General features: G+C 47.0%; 1 protein-coding gene across 4 annotated transcripts in view; it reads left to right on the forward strand.

Moving 5' to 3' along the window:
* TOGARAM2 (TOG array regulator of axonemal microtubules 2) overlaps positions 1-15033 on the forward strand; it is a 67194-nt gene that overhangs the window by 4651 nt on the left and 47510 nt on the right. Inside the window, exons 6-8 of one of the 4 annotated variants that reach the window (XM_032497282.1) lie at positions 4064-5044; positions 10858-11061; positions 13145-13427. The exons of 1 other annotated variant lie outside the window; for it this stretch is intronic. The gene's annotated coding sequence lies outside the window, so the exon portion shown is untranslated. The remainder of the gene's footprint in view (positions 1-4063; positions 5045-10857; positions 11062-13144; positions 13428-15033) is intronic. 2 more of the 4 variants (XM_032497283.1, XM_006189757.3) reach the window with 2 other exon arrangements.

A 15033-nucleotide genomic window follows, 5' to 3' on the forward strand; every position in this document is an offset into this window, starting at 1 on the left:
AACAAGAGTATAACTCTCTATGCACACCACTTAGGTTAAACCATTGTTGATACTTTGCTTCATCTATATTTGCATGCATGTATTTATTTTTGCTGATCTTTTAGGAAGTAAATTGAAGATGTCATGGCACTTTACTCCTAAATACTTCAGTATGTACCTCCTAAAAATTATCATAGTCACAATACCATATTACACCAAAAAATCAAACAGTAATTCTCTAATATCACCCAATATCCAGTTCACTTTCAGTTTTTCCCAGTTGTCCCCCAGATATCTTCTATAGTTGTTTTTTTTTTCAAACCAGGATCCAATCAAGGTTCACTCACTGGATTTTGTTGTTAAAACATCTTTTTTATTTACTTTTGCTTGAAGACTGTCTCTTCCCCTTCCCCTCCTTAGTTTTTTCTATGACATTGACATATTGAAGACACCAGGCTAGCTGTCTTGTAGAATGAGCCACACGCTTGATTTGATTGTTTCCCTGTTGTGTGTTTAATTCATTTCTCCCTGTATTTTCTATAATCTGGATGTTATATCTCAGTGTTATCCAGTAGAACTTTCTGTAATGATGAAAATGTTCTCTGCAGTGTCCAATATGGTAGTCACTAGCCACATGTGGTCACTGAGCACTTAAAATGTAGCCAGTGTGGCTGAGTAACTAAATTTTACATTTTATTTAATTTTTATTCATTAACTTACATTTAAATAGCCATACATGGCTAATGGCTGTGGTATGGAACAGCATGGAGCTTAAGGATTGATTAGATTTAGATTTAATAGTTTTGATAACACATCAGAGGTGATGCTGTATACTTCATATTGCAACCCATCAGGAGGTGAGAGAGTGACACATTGTCCCATTATTAGTGATGGTATTTTTTTAAAAACCCTTTATCAAGGTATAATTTACCATCAATAAAAACATTTTAAGGATACAGGTCAATAGGTTCAACAGATGTTTACAGCTGTATAACCAGGACACAATCCAGATATAGGAAATATTCAGCACCCAAAAGATTCCCTTGTGCATCTTCCCAGTTAATCCCAGTGTGCCTCCTCCCCACAAATCTGAGGCAACCACTGATATGCTTTCTGACACTATGAAATAGAGTTATTTCCAAGAGCTTCCTATAAATAATCAATAAATGTACTCTTTTGATTCTGAGTTTCCAATGAAGGATACTCAACACAATGTTTTTGAGATTTATTGATGTTTTTGCATGTACCTATAGTTCTTTTTATTGCCAAGTGGTATTCCATTGTATGAATATGCCACAAAGTTCTTCCTTTCTGTTGGTGATTTGGGTTGTTTCCAGTGTAGCACTGAAAGCTGAACCTTCCTGTAAGTGCTGCTGTAGCTGCACCTGACAAACTTCGATAGGCTGTGTTTTCATTTTCATTCAATACAAAACATTTTCTAGTTTCTCTTTTCCCTTGTGAGTTCTCCTTTTTAAAAATTATAGTTGACTTACAATACATGTGTACAGCATAGTGATTCAATATTTTTATAGCTTATGGTCCATTTAAAGTTACTATAAAATTATGGCTGTATTTGTGAGTTCTCCTTTGACTCATGGATTATTTAGAAGTGTGATCTTTCATTTCTAAATATTTTGGGATTTTCCAAAGATCTTTCTGTTAATTCCTAAATTAATTCTCTTGTGGTAAGAAAACTTCCTCTGTATAACTTAAGTTTTTAATATTTATTGAGGCTTGTTTAATGGCCCAGTTATATGATCTGTCTTGGTGAATGTTTCTTATGAACTTGAAAAGAATGTGTATCTGCTCTTGTTGGATGGAGTGTTCTATAAATATCAGTTAGGTCAAATTATTTGATAGTGTTGTTCAGGTTTTCTACTTGCTGTGTCTACTTATCATTTATTGAAAGAAGTCTATTGAAGTATGAACTATAGATGTGGATCTGTCTGTTTTTCTTCAGTTCTGTCAGCTTTTAATTCATGTATATTAAGCTTTGTTATTTGTTACATACACCTTTAAGATCATTGTATCTTTCTGATGAATTGACCTCTTTGTCATTGTGAAATGTCCTTCTTTATACCTAGTAATATCTCTTATCCTAATGTCTACTTCATCTAATATTAATGTAGCCACTCCAGTTTTCTTAGTTTACACAATGTATCTTTTTCCATCCTTTTACTTTTAACCTACCTGTGTTTTTAAATTTTAAAGTGTGTCTCTTGTAAGCAGCATATAATTGGGTGTGACTTTTATTAGTCTAACTCTCTTCCTTGTTTTTCTTGAATGTTTAGACTGTTTATATTTAGTGTAGGTATCATTATGATTGAGATTAAGTGGACCAGTTTGCTGTTTGTTTTCTATTTGTCTCATCTGTTCTTTGTTCCCCCTCCTTCCTCTTTTTGTGACATGGGTTGAGTATTTTTAAAATTCCATTTTATCATCACTATTGGCTTATTTGCTTTACTTCTGTTTTATTTCTTTAGTGATGGCTCTAAGGTTCACCGTGTATATCACAACCTGCGTGGCCCTACTGAGTTCCCTCGTGAATGCCCTGAGTTATCAACAAGGATTCTCCTTTTTGGCTAGTTGGAACTTAAATGCTGTGTAATCTCTGGGAGCTGTTCAGCTCACTGTTTCTTGGTAGTTTTTGTCTGACCTCCTAGAATTTCATCCTATGTATGAGCATCTTTGTATTCAGTAAAAAATCAAGGGCACTCCCAGGCAGGGTTTTTTTTGAAGCTGTTTTTTTAACTACCTCTCTCTTCACCAGAACTCTTTCCTGCGACTTTCAAGTGTCTTAGCTTCTCTTCACCCCTGTCTATGTCTTATCAACAAAGTTGGATTGGGGTTTGCTGTCTCTGCTTTCTGGTCTGGAACATGCCTTCAGGAAGAAAGCTAGGACTCCTGCCAGCCTCCCTTCATCTGTTTCCTTTCTCTCAGGAGTCACAGTGCTACCTGTTGTCCAATGTCTGAAAATAATGGTTTCATATATTTTTGTCTGGTTTTCTGATTGTTTATTGTGGGAGGGTGAATCTGGTTTATGCTATTGCATCATGACAGAAGGAGGCGTCTCATTTAACTTTTGATTATTGATCTTTTTATGTGGCCACATAGTCTTTATTATAGTAATTTAAAAATGCATATAAATAATCAGTGTTTATAGCAGAAAACCTTGAAATACCAATTGAAGTAAAAATCATCCTTAGTCCCCTCCATCCTGAAGTAAGTGAAAATGTTTGAGCATATATCTTTCCAGACTTTTCTATGTGCATATGTATCTATAAATACAAAAATAAGTCTATACCATCCCTGTGCAATGATGGTTTATATAATCTGCCTAGTCCCCAAGAACACAGGAGAAATGACACCTGTTTTTCACCCACATTATGATAGCTCATGAGTTCCATAGGAGAGCCTCCTGCATTTCAGAGGCATTGGCAAGACTCTGGATTTGAGAAGTTTCATGTGTAAAAGAGAACTGTACATATATATTTTGGCCAGTGGTAAATGGTAGCTCTGATTATTAAATGAGCCTTTACAAGGCCCTCTCTCAGGGGCTTATTTTTGGATATTTTCTTTAGGCATTCCAGGAAAGTATTCTTTAGAGTTCTGGGTGTCCTGCATATTAGTGAGGGGTAGACGGAGTTAATCAGTATTCATCTATGTCCAATTACTCACTCCTGGAGCATATGCATATGTGTTTCATGTTAGAAACCAACGTGGGCTCCCCGGAGCAGGCGTTCACTGGCGTCCGCTTGGGCAGCAGGCCTAAGCTTGCTATTAGTCACTGTCAGTTGCTGGCTCCCTCTTGTGTCACTGTGTGATGGTGACTCAGGGAGAGCTTGCTCTTTATATTCAACTGGCAGCTGACAGCCACCACAGATTGATTTACATCCATGGTAACTGTCACCTGGGGGAACACTGAGAAAAAAGAAAAGAAAGAAGAGTCTTTTCTTTCCATCCACATCAAACAGAGCCAGTGCCCAGAGAATGTGGGTGGGGGGTGGGGGTGGTCCTTGTTCTGGCTGGCCCCGCTTGGCTCTCCAGAGAGGATGCATGTCTCCTCCTGTCTTCTCCCTCCTAGAGAGCCCTGGCTGATGGTGATGCCTTAAGGCTGCAGGGGACCAACAGGCCTGGAGGCTGCAGAACTGGGACTGGGCCTCTGAAAACTCCCCTGAAGTCTGGATCCTCAGTCGCTGCGTGGGAGGCTTAGGGAGTCAGTCATATTCCAAAGGAGGCGAAATGGCTCAAAAAGCTTGCATTTGTGGTCGTTGATCGTTTTTCCAGAGAAGATTGGTGGTGGAGGGGTGGAGATCCTTGACAGACTTCCTGGTGGTGGGAAGATGCATTCCTTCTCTGTCCTCACCCTGGCTGCTCTTGCATCTTGTCTGAGGAATGTTTCCATGGGAAGGAGTCTTCTTCCTCATCTGCTTCCGGTGAGTTTTCTGGAGGGAAGTAATGATATTCTAGTACCAGCTGGAGAGGGAGAGCCGCACCCTGGCTGGTCTGGACACCTTTCCTGAGACATGATTTGTCTTGATGGTCCCAAGATGTAAAATATGATTTGAATCAAATTATAAATTGGTTATTCGGTTGAGCTTAAGTTCTGGCCTAGTTGCCTTGGAAACTTTGAGACAGAGCCTTGTTTTATAACGTGTTCCTTATAGCTCTGGTCCTGAGAAATATTTCATGAACAAATAGGTCTATGGTCATATATATTTGGATGTTGCTTCATATGCTACCCCTTTACTGGAGCCTTACAACACATAGAACCTATGAAAAGGCCCTCAGAAGAGGTATAATTAAAGAAATTATTTTAACATTATTTAAATTCATGTTTCCCAAACTTTTTTAACTAGAACTTTTTTTTTCCTTTTTTTTTTTTTTGGCATTCACATTTCCATAAAACAACTGGGGAATGGCTGGGATGGAGATTCCCACTGGCCCTGAGGCAGGTCTGGCTAGCAGCACAATTTCAGAATACAGCTGGAATGAAACGCAGAACCCACCTGAAACGCAGAAGACTGTATGTCCCGTCTGCCCCACAGCCCAGAATCACCGAGCTGTAAGTGTTCTTAGTGGGCTTGGTGTTGGAGTTTGGAAAGAATGAAAAGTGCTCACCAAACTGAGAAATTATTTTGAGACAGAACCACAAAGCAGGCAGCTCCATGTTATCAATAGATCAGTTTATTATAGAGTAATTAGTCACAGGATAGGATGGGGCAGACAACTATCTGGAAGCATTGGCCACTGCAGTCTGCCCCGCCAAGGGGCCTCTGGGACAATTTTATAGTTAACCTAGGGTGGTGAGGAGGTGCTTGGAAACAGAACTGCATTCCTAAGTCAAGATTTATGAATTGGTAACTTGTCTCGTGGGGGTAGGGGATACATTAGCAAGGATATTCATCATTGTTTGGGGACTAACAGAGCATAAAAAAAAAAAGGCCACCTGGTCCTAATGGTTATTAAACAAAGTCCTTGACACAGAAGTGATTTACTGCAGTGTGTAGTCCTGGATAGCGTCAGTGGAAGGAAGGGGAGAACTGTAAGGGCTCTGACGTGACCATGTCAGCTGTGCTAACAGCTGTGCAGGTTAGGGAGTGGGAGGCTGGCTGGGAGAGCCTGCAGGGTGCTGTCTGCCTTCTCCTCGCACATGCCGGAGGATGGAGTGTTCAGCGCCCCTGGGGGAGCACTTGTGAGAGTGTGAAGAAGCTCACCCTCCTGCACATCCATAAAGTAGCATCCTGGCCTCTGGAGCTGTGGCACCAAGCCCAGTCCACTGTGGCTTGTGCCCCTTCAGCGGTTCAGTGGAGACTTCCTTTTCCTCTGTGTCTTCTCTGCCGCTTACATAGTGGTCTAGAGCTCCTCACCATCACGTTCTCATTCCTGCGGCTGGGCTGTGGATGGCTGATATCCTTCCCACAGGAGAAGCAGATCTGAACACAGACTGAGCATTTCCCTCAGCGCGGTGCCTGCCCCCAGTCTCTGGTGCAGAAGAGTCAAGTCTGTTCTCACCTGCTTGCTTTTCTGCTTGGGCTGGGGCAAGTTTCTTTGATTAGCCTATTTGTGCTACACAGGTCCACACCAAGGACGTGATTTGTGTTCTTGTGAGTCGAATGAGGTATCGCCCTAGTGAGGGATGTTTGTCGAGCCTTGTGTTTTAGTCATTACACTCTCCTCAGCACAAGGGTCTTTGGATGGGAAGTCTCAGAAAGCCAGTGGCCTTATCAGTTAGGAAAACGTCAGCTTCAAGTGATAGAAAACCCTCCTCAGAACGTCTTAAACAACAAACAACCTTTACAAGCACACTAGCTGGCATTTGGCAATAGCTCAAAATGCCTCAGATATGCTCCTTCACTTTGCCCCTTGATGGTGTTCAATTGCAAGCCTTTGGGACACTCTGTTTCACCCTATGTGCCTCCCCTGTCCCAGGGAGGAAAAGAACAGCTTTTTACATGTACCCACGTTTTTACTCTTTCTTTGTTCTTTCCTTGTTCCTGATGTCTCAAGTTTCCCTCTTTTATAATTTCCTTAATAATTTCCTTTATAATTTCCTTTCTATTTGAAGAATTTCCCTTAGCCATTCCTTTAGGGTTGGTCTGATGATGACAATTTCTGTTAGTTTCTTTCATCTGTCTGTGGGTATCTTGATTTCATCTTCATTCCTGAGGGATATTCTTTGCTGGATATAGAATTCTGGGTTGACAGTTTTTCTCTTTCAAGATTTTTTTTTTTTTTTTGTCTTTAGTTTTCTGAACTTTGATTATGATATGTTTTGAAGTGGATTTCTTTAGGTTTATTTCATTTGGGATTGGCTCATCTTCTTGAATCTGTAAATTAATGTCTTTCACTGAATTTGGGATGTTTTCAGCTGTTATTTCTTTGAATCCTTTTTTAGCCCCACACTCTTTCTCCTCTTCACCCAGTAATACAAATGTTAGATCTCTGGTTATAACATTTAGGTCCCCGAAGCTCTGCTCACTTCTTTTCAGTCTGTTTTCTCTCTGTTATTCATATTGGGTAATTTCTATTGTTCTGTCTTCAAGCTTACTGATTCTTTCCTCTGCTGTAGTCATCATCACCTTGAGTTGTTTATTTCAGTTATATTTTTCAGTTCTAAATTTCCAGCTGGCTCTTCTGTATATCTTTTATTTCTTTGCTGAGACTTTATAATTTTTATGTGTTCAAGCATGTTCATAATCGTTCATCAAAGCATTTTATGATAGCACTGTCTCACGCTGCCGTGCCTCGCCTCATTGCCAATGGTGGGAGGTGGAAGTTCCATTCCCCACTGGACCCTGGTAAGTGGAGGCTTGAAAAGAAAAATGTATGTACAGAAATGTGCACATGTCATCAATATGTGATCATAAGTTTGATGAACCTTCACAAATGGGAAATGTGAGAGCATTTTAAGAATTTTCTTATTTCTTTGCATGTTCTTATAAAAATGTATCCAGTAGTTTTTCCTTATTGGCTCCCAAATTATTCACTCGCCTGTTGACTCCCTCCCTCTGCCCTTCATCTCTGTTTATTCACATTCATTCTTTTATTCATTCATTCACATATTAGTTTCCCTCTCTTCTTCCCTCCCTCCTCCCTCCCTCCTCCCTTCCCCCTCTCTTTCCTCCTCTCACCTATCCATCAATTCGTTGCCGAAGGATCGGGTATTCTGTAGCCATGGGGCAGTGAGCTCTTCTTCCCTAACACTCCCTTTAGTAGGGGAAAGGAAGGAAGGGCACCCTATGTAGGGTAAGGGGTTGTCTTCTCTTGGGAGAAGTCCCCGAGGGCAGCTAGGCCAGAAGCAGCATAATCAGAAGGCCTTGGCCCATGTCCTGTCTCTACCACTGATCTCTGCTGTGACCCTCTAGGAATCAGTCTCCTTCATCTATAATTTCCTATTTGGCTTGGTCCCCTCTCTGACCCTGTGGCATATATTATTTTGCATATATTAATTTGGAGTTTCCCAGGGACTTCCCAGGGAACAAGCCAGCCCAGAGAGGGATGCCAGTTGGGTGGGGTCTGTGCCCTTAGTAGCGTCTGATCATCCCCACCCAGGCTGGGCCGTGAGGGGTGGGCTGGGGTAAGAGGGAACGTGAGAGAAATTTTGGGAGGATGAGTCAGCCCAAGTGTCAGCCTAGAAACAGTGCTAGCTTGCCTCTACTGTTCTGTTTCTCTATGGGGTTGTATAGCATTCAGAAGGGAGGGGGCCTCCAGCCCTTCTCCTCAGCCTGGGGTGGGACCTAGAATATAGGGTGTCAGAGCGAGAGACCTGGAGGTCATGCAGTGTCTGATTGCCTTGTTTCACAAATGACAGTTTGGAAGCCTGAGGAAGACAGGGACTTACTGGAGGTCACACAGGAAAGTTGATGACAGAGTCAAGGCTGGGGCCAACTCCCTGGTCTCCTTGTCTGGAACCCTTGGCTAATCACTGTTGGTCTGTACTCACTTTATCCTGCCCAGGACAGAGGACAGAGTTGGGAGGCCCTTGTCTCTACAGAGCCCAGCTATGTGTTTAGACACCTATTTGTAAATTTTAACCAGGATGTCCAGATACTACAATGAGAAATGTGTTCAGGACACCTACTGAATGTTGCAGGGAAAGGGGGCTCTGTGCCACTCACCATCCCCTGTCCTCCACACTGTCACTGCTGCCTTGTGTACTGAGTGTCTGCTGCACACTCTGGCTGGTGCTGGTTCTAGGGATCTAAAGGCCTGCACCCTGCCCTTACAGAGCTCACAGCCATTTGTGTGTGTGCGTGCGTGTGTACGTACGGCTGGCTGGGGGCTGGGCTGCGGTGGACAGTTACAGTTCAGTGTGCAGAGTGGAGCTATGATGGGGATGTGCAGGGACCAGAGAAGCAGAGGAGGCCCTGGAGAGCAGGGAGGGTTCCCCAAAGGGGAGTGGGCCCTGGCCCAGGGGTGATACGTGCACATAAAGTGGTGAGAAGGGGTGTGGGAGAGGCTTTTCAGGTGGAGGGAATAGCATGAGCAAAGGCCTGGAGTGAGGAAGAGTGCGGGCAGTGCAGCCCTCAGCGAAGTCCCTATTAAGAGCCCAGCTATGTATTTAGAAGCCTATTTGTGCATCTTTACCAGGACATCCAGATGCTTTGCAATGGGAAGTGTGTCCAGGACATCTAGTCCTTCACATTGCTGGAAATAGAAGCAGTTTAATTCATTTTACAAATCAATGAGGGCCAAGAGAACCCTTGGTGACATTTTTATTGAGGGAATAGGGTCAACACATAATCATCTTCCATTGTCTGAACTCACTAGCATGGAAAATTACAGAATAATGGTTTTTGAGATCTCCTTGAGCTGCTTTCTGGGTGGACAGACAAGGGCTGTCCTCTGTGGATGGGGTAGGGACGACTTATCTGGTGTTTCAAGAGCCCTCCTCCTGCCTTGTGATTCTGCACGGTTGATTTATCCGTTTAATTCATGCATCTCAAGTATTTATTCAGTGCCTTCTGGGCGGGCTGGGCCTTGTGCCCCGTGCTGGGTGTGTGTAAGTAAACACTCATGGTCCTTGCCTTTAAGGAGCTCACAGAATGTGGAGGGACACAGACACAAAGTCATCAAGCAAGCTCACCAGAGAGTCAATGTGATATGAGGAAACATGGGGACTGGCCAGAGACAGATACATGCTCATATTGGGTGATTGGAGGACAGTTTCATAAGGATTTATACAGGTGTAGGCAGGATGTGGAGAGGCCACAGGGGTAGTTCAGTGGCCGGCTGGTCACGCTGGGCCCCTCCATCACTGTAGGCTTGAAAGGAGTAAAGATCTCAGAAATGAAGAGGGCTGCCACCAGCCCAGAAGGACTGCGTGGAGGATGTAGAGAGAATAAAACCCTGGCCTTTTCTCTCGCCTTCACTGGCCAAACCCAAGGAAGCCAGAAGGCAGGAGGGCCTGTTGATGTAGCCCAGAGGATGGGTCTCCATCTGCTGATCAGCACGGAGCAGGGTGGAGGGAGCGGAGACATCCTACACTCAGACTCTCGCAGGAGCACAGGAGACATAGGAGAGGATGTTTGAGCTCTGTGTTGGTTTCCAGGCATGCGGTAATGAAGGACCACACACTGGGCAGCTCAGAATGACAGAAACCTATTGTCTCACAGGGGCAGGCGTCCAAAACCAAGCTGTTAGCAGGGCCGTGCTCCCTCTGAAGGTGCTAGGGAAGGGCATTCCAGGCCTCTCCCTTAATTCTGGTAGTTGCTTGGCTGTGGCAACATAACTCCAATCTCCGCACGGTGTTCTCCCTGTGTGTGTGTGTGTCCAAATTTCCCCTTTTTGTAAGGGTATCAGGTAAGACTTCCTCTTAACTTAGCTAATTACTCTGTCGCCAAGTTGAGGTTTCATTCTGAGTTATTGGGATAGGACTTCAACATACGAATTTTTAGGAGATTCAGTTCCACCCGTCACAGGCTGTGTCTTGAAAGATGAGTAGGGATTCATCAGGCACACAAGCATGTGTGTGTGCAGGGGATGAGGTGGGGGGTGCTTTCCAGGTGGGGCTATTAGACACCCAGTGCCCAAGAGCCACATGTTTGGGGGCCGTGAGTGCACATGCTTTAACGCGGCTCAGAGGCCCGTGATCTGGTCCATTCTCCTTCATCCCCTTCACCAGTCTCCCTCCTTCCACTCCATGCAGCGCAGGCTCCCACTTCCTGGAATTCCTCCAGAGTCTCTTCCCTTGCCAGCAGGCCTCTCTAAAGGGTATGCCTGCCTTTGTGGAGATGAAAGCTTAAACAATTTGGGGGCTTCTTTAAGAGAGAAGATAAAATTAGATACAAAAGTGGTGTTTAGACTGATAAGAGAAATCACAACAAATTCCTGGTGCCAAGAGATTCACGTCCCTTTCCTCTGTGATCTCTGCAGGCGAGTTGCCAGGAAGCTTCCAGATGGCAGTTCCATTTCCCCTCAGCCTCCAACTCCCTGTGCTAGCAGGGGCCCCAGGCCTGGAGCTCAGTACCTGCAGGAGCCCTGCTCTCTCCTGGACGGCTCTTTACCCCTCAGGCTTCAGGTTGGCTCCACATCTCAGGGTCTCCAGCTCGCTGTCATCGTCACATCGTCATGGTAATGGTGAGCGTGTGACCCCGCAGAGTGCCTGCTCATGCCCAGTGGGGCGCTGAGTGCTTTCCGAGGTCACTCACATCTGCGAAGGGGAGAGCTGCCCTCCTCCCTCCTTGGCTCATGGGGATATGGGGTCTCCGAGAGCCCGTTTCTCACCCGCGGTCACGTGGTAGCTGGGCTTGGATCTGGTCTGGTCTCAGAGCTCTGGTTTCCAAAGTGTGCCGCCCTCATTCCAAGTAGTGTAGTGCTGCACAGGAGGTTACCTGTCGGGTCTCTTCTGTCACCCCACTCCTGAAGGCACACTGATCTCTGCTCTGTTTCCAGCACCGGGCACAGAGTGTGGTACAGGGCACCTTTAAGACGTGTTTTCTGCTGGATAGTCTAGCAGGGTCAGGGTGGCGACCAGGGGGAGCAGGAGGAGATACAGTCATGGTGTTGAGTGTAGCCTTTATTGCAAGGACACTGCTAGCCATGAGGGGTGTCCAGCTAGGGATCAACTCTTGAATCTGTGTTTTAGAAGCTCTGGCTCTCACTGTGATGTGAGGATGGGTTTGGGGGGAACTTGTGTGAAACATATGCCCCACGCCCCCCACCCTGGTGGAGCTAAGGGACACTGAGGCTGGCCTCTTCCTGTCCCCACCCTGTCTGGCATTCCCAGGGATGACTTGCTCTCATTTCTAAGCTGCAGGACTTGGGCAAGGGCTGACTGTGCCAGGCCTCAGTTTCCCCATCTATAAACTCAGGTTTCTTCATATCTTCTGAGTTTCTTTACACCTTCCAACCTCACAGGGATGCGGGAGCCAACACAAAGCACAAGAAGGTCTCTCCCTGCTCCATGCTGCCACAGCCCTGGTTTGGAGAAAGTGCCTCCTTCCTAGGGCTTCTGCTGGAGAGAGTTCAGAAGTTCAGTTCAGCTTACGAGCTTGCCTCCTGATGGGCTGTGGAGAGTCAGCCTCCCCGGGGGCCCAGTGGGACTGAGGGTTCTGGCTCAGGGCCAGTGCCTGTTGGAGGAAATCTTGTTCTCAGTGCTCATTGCCTGGCCCTCCTTAGTCCCCGCCCTGGAGCTTGGTTAATGCTAGCTGGTCCCTTCAGGGCCTCAGGAGAAGCCCCCACTGGCCTGCCCTCGGTGGTCTTAGAGGAGAGGAGAGAACCCCAGGAAAGTGATGGGAGGGTCAGCTGTGGGTTCAGTCAGCAAGCCCTGGGCCAGGCCTCCCGGATGTGTGAACAGCCTGCAGTCAGCTCTCCCTGCTCGGTGTTTCACATGCCTTCTGATTCTTCTGTAAAGAATGTGGGGGAATCTGCCTGGAAAGATTTGTAGTGTCTTTGGGCAAGTGACTCCTTTGCACGGCTGCATAAAATCAATGAGGCCTGGCTCTCCATTTACCCCTTGGATGGTGAGGGTGGGAAGGGAGTAAGGCTGGGGGTGGGAGCAGTTGTTATTTGAGGTGGAAAACTCCAGCCTGGGGTTTCTGTCCAAGGGCCTGGGCTCAGGGAGGAAGCACACATGGGTTGCTGGGGTTCATGTCGTCCAAAGTTGGTGCAGTGAAATCTGGTTTGGGAGGAGGCCATAGGCTTCCTGCTATGCAAATATTTCTGGGGAGGGGCTCAAACAGTGATGGAGGGCCGGTGATGGGCTAGACAGAATCACAAGGTGATACACGCACCTAACTAATTCTTATAGCAACCCTGGCAAATCAGTACAATTATTATCCCCATTTCATAGATGAGGAAACTGAGGCTGGGAATGGTTAAGTGCTGGCCAGAGGTCACACAGCTGGAAGAAGCAGGATTCAGATTCAGCTCTGCTGGCTGCCAAGGACTGGATGCTTAGACCACCTGCCCTTCAGCTAATAGGAGCAGTTTTAAGCCAAACCAGAATTGGGCCCAGAGGCTAAGTGCAGCAAAACCCAGGGTTAGCTGCCAATGGCATCCTGCCCCAAGCCTGCTGTGCACGCCTTCGCTTGGGTCACCAGTGCTCTCCTGTAGTCCCACGAGACAGGCCGGCCACCTGGGAGTGCCCAATCCCCAGGGAGCCCTGGAGGAAATGAGGCCGTGGGGAAACATCTCCTGGCTCCCTCTCTCCCCCACGCAGGGAGCAGTGGTTGCTATGCAGCCTTGTTTGTTCAAAGATAGCCCAGCGGAGAGCAGGAGCGTGCCAGCAGCAGGGCCGGCGGCCGCCCCCTGCAACTGCCCCTGCCCCAACAGGAGGCCCACAGCCCAGGGCTGCGAGGCTGGGCCCGAGCCAGGGCAGGCCTGGTGTGGGGCTGCCTTGTCTTTGCCTCCCCAGACCCACGGGCAGCATCGTCGGTGGAGAGATCATGGGACCTGGATTCCTCTGGTGACAGAGGTTTGGCCTCTGGACAGAGAAAAGAGAGGTAATGTGGCCACCAGGCTGTTTGTGTGGGGATGGGACGGGAGGGGCAGTCAGGACGCCTAGTCCTTGGAGGGGTGTCCAGGAGCTGATCTGGAGCAAGGACAAAGGGTGCAGTGAGAGAAGGGACATCAGGCCATGACAGAGGCTGAGTCACCGTGGGGAGGTCTGCCCTCTCTCGGGGCCTTCCTGCGTCAGCTCTGGACGGGAGGTTGGACTGCTGCTCTCTGAGCGAGAGAGACAAGGCAGGGGGCACTGCCCTGGGCTGTGCCCTACCCGCCACGGCCTTCGTCAGAGTTCTCTGTCTGGGATCATCTCTGGGGTCGTCTCCACGTGGCTTGGGCCCCCACCTGCCGGGGCTCCCTAGGGGCCATGTGAGGGGGCGTGTGCAGTGAGGAAGGCTCAGGAGTGTGGGGAACTCGTGTGAAACACAGGCCTTGGAGGGGCTCTGCTCTGAGTCTGAGTTCTGGCTCCACCTCTTACCCCCGGGGCTGCTGGTGAGGAGTGGAGACAGGACAAGCCGTGTGTTAGCCCCGCTGCTGAACAGAGGTGACTTCGTTGATACCATTATTATTATTATTGCAGAGGCAGTTGTGTTCCGTTCTAGAGCAGATTTCAGGCTCCTAAAACTCGGGTTTTGCCAACCAACTCCCAGACAAGGGCCCATGTTGGCCCATGTTGGCCCAGGGGCTGGCATATCCTTGGGAGCACTGGGAGGGCGGAAAGGGCCGGTGCTTCGTGGACAAGGCATCGAGGTGGGTCGTAGAGCACCCGGCCCCAGGCAGGCAGAGTGCAGAGCAATCGGGCTGGGCCCCGCACTGCTCTCCACCATGTCCTGGCGGGATGGGGCCCTGCAGCCTTTCCATCCCCAGGGGCCGGTTCCCAAGACGGCTTTGTTTCTGCCCCTGAAGCCTTGGTCTAGCAGGTTTGAGGAAAGGGGATGTAGTGGGAGCAAGTGATGGGGGGACGTCTAGCTGAGCTCTGGAGAGACCTACCTCTGAAGGCCTCCCATTGCCCACAGGGCCACCTCAGAGGCACCAGACTCTGCTCACCAGTGTGGATACTTAGAAGTTGATTATTTTATGTTCAACCTCTTGCAGACTGAAGAATGTATAAAACTCACAGTTTACTAAAGAGTTATGAAGTGAATGTCTGTGTAGCCACCACCATCAGGTGTCAAGAAATAGAAACTCCAGACCCCTACCCCATGGACCCCTTCCTTATTGCAACCCCCCTCCCTGCCAGGGGTAATCATGTCCTCATTTTCCCTGGCTTTTTGATAAGGTTTTCCCATCTATGTCTGCATTTCTAAACACTCCCTTTAATTTTGTCTTCCTTTGAACTTTCTATAAACAGAATCACACTCTACTTGGTCTTCTGTGTTTGGCTTCTGCCACTCAGCGTTACACTGTGGAGTCTTCCGTGGTGTTGAGTAGAGCACTGGTTTGTTCCCTTCCATTCCATTCTATTGTAGAATATTCCACGACATGTAGACACCGTAACTGATGTTCCATTTTACTTTTGGGTATTGGGATTATTTCCAGATTTTGTCCATACCAACAGATCTGCTGTGAACATCCTCCTACTGCCTTCTTGGGTCACACGCACAA

Source organism: Camelus ferus, chromosome 15 (genome assembly GCF_009834535.1).
Source record: "Camelus ferus isolate YT-003-E chromosome 15, BCGSAC_Cfer_1.0, whole genome shotgun sequence".
Lineage (NCBI taxonomy): Eukaryota > Metazoa > Chordata > Mammalia > Artiodactyla > Camelidae > Camelus > Camelus ferus.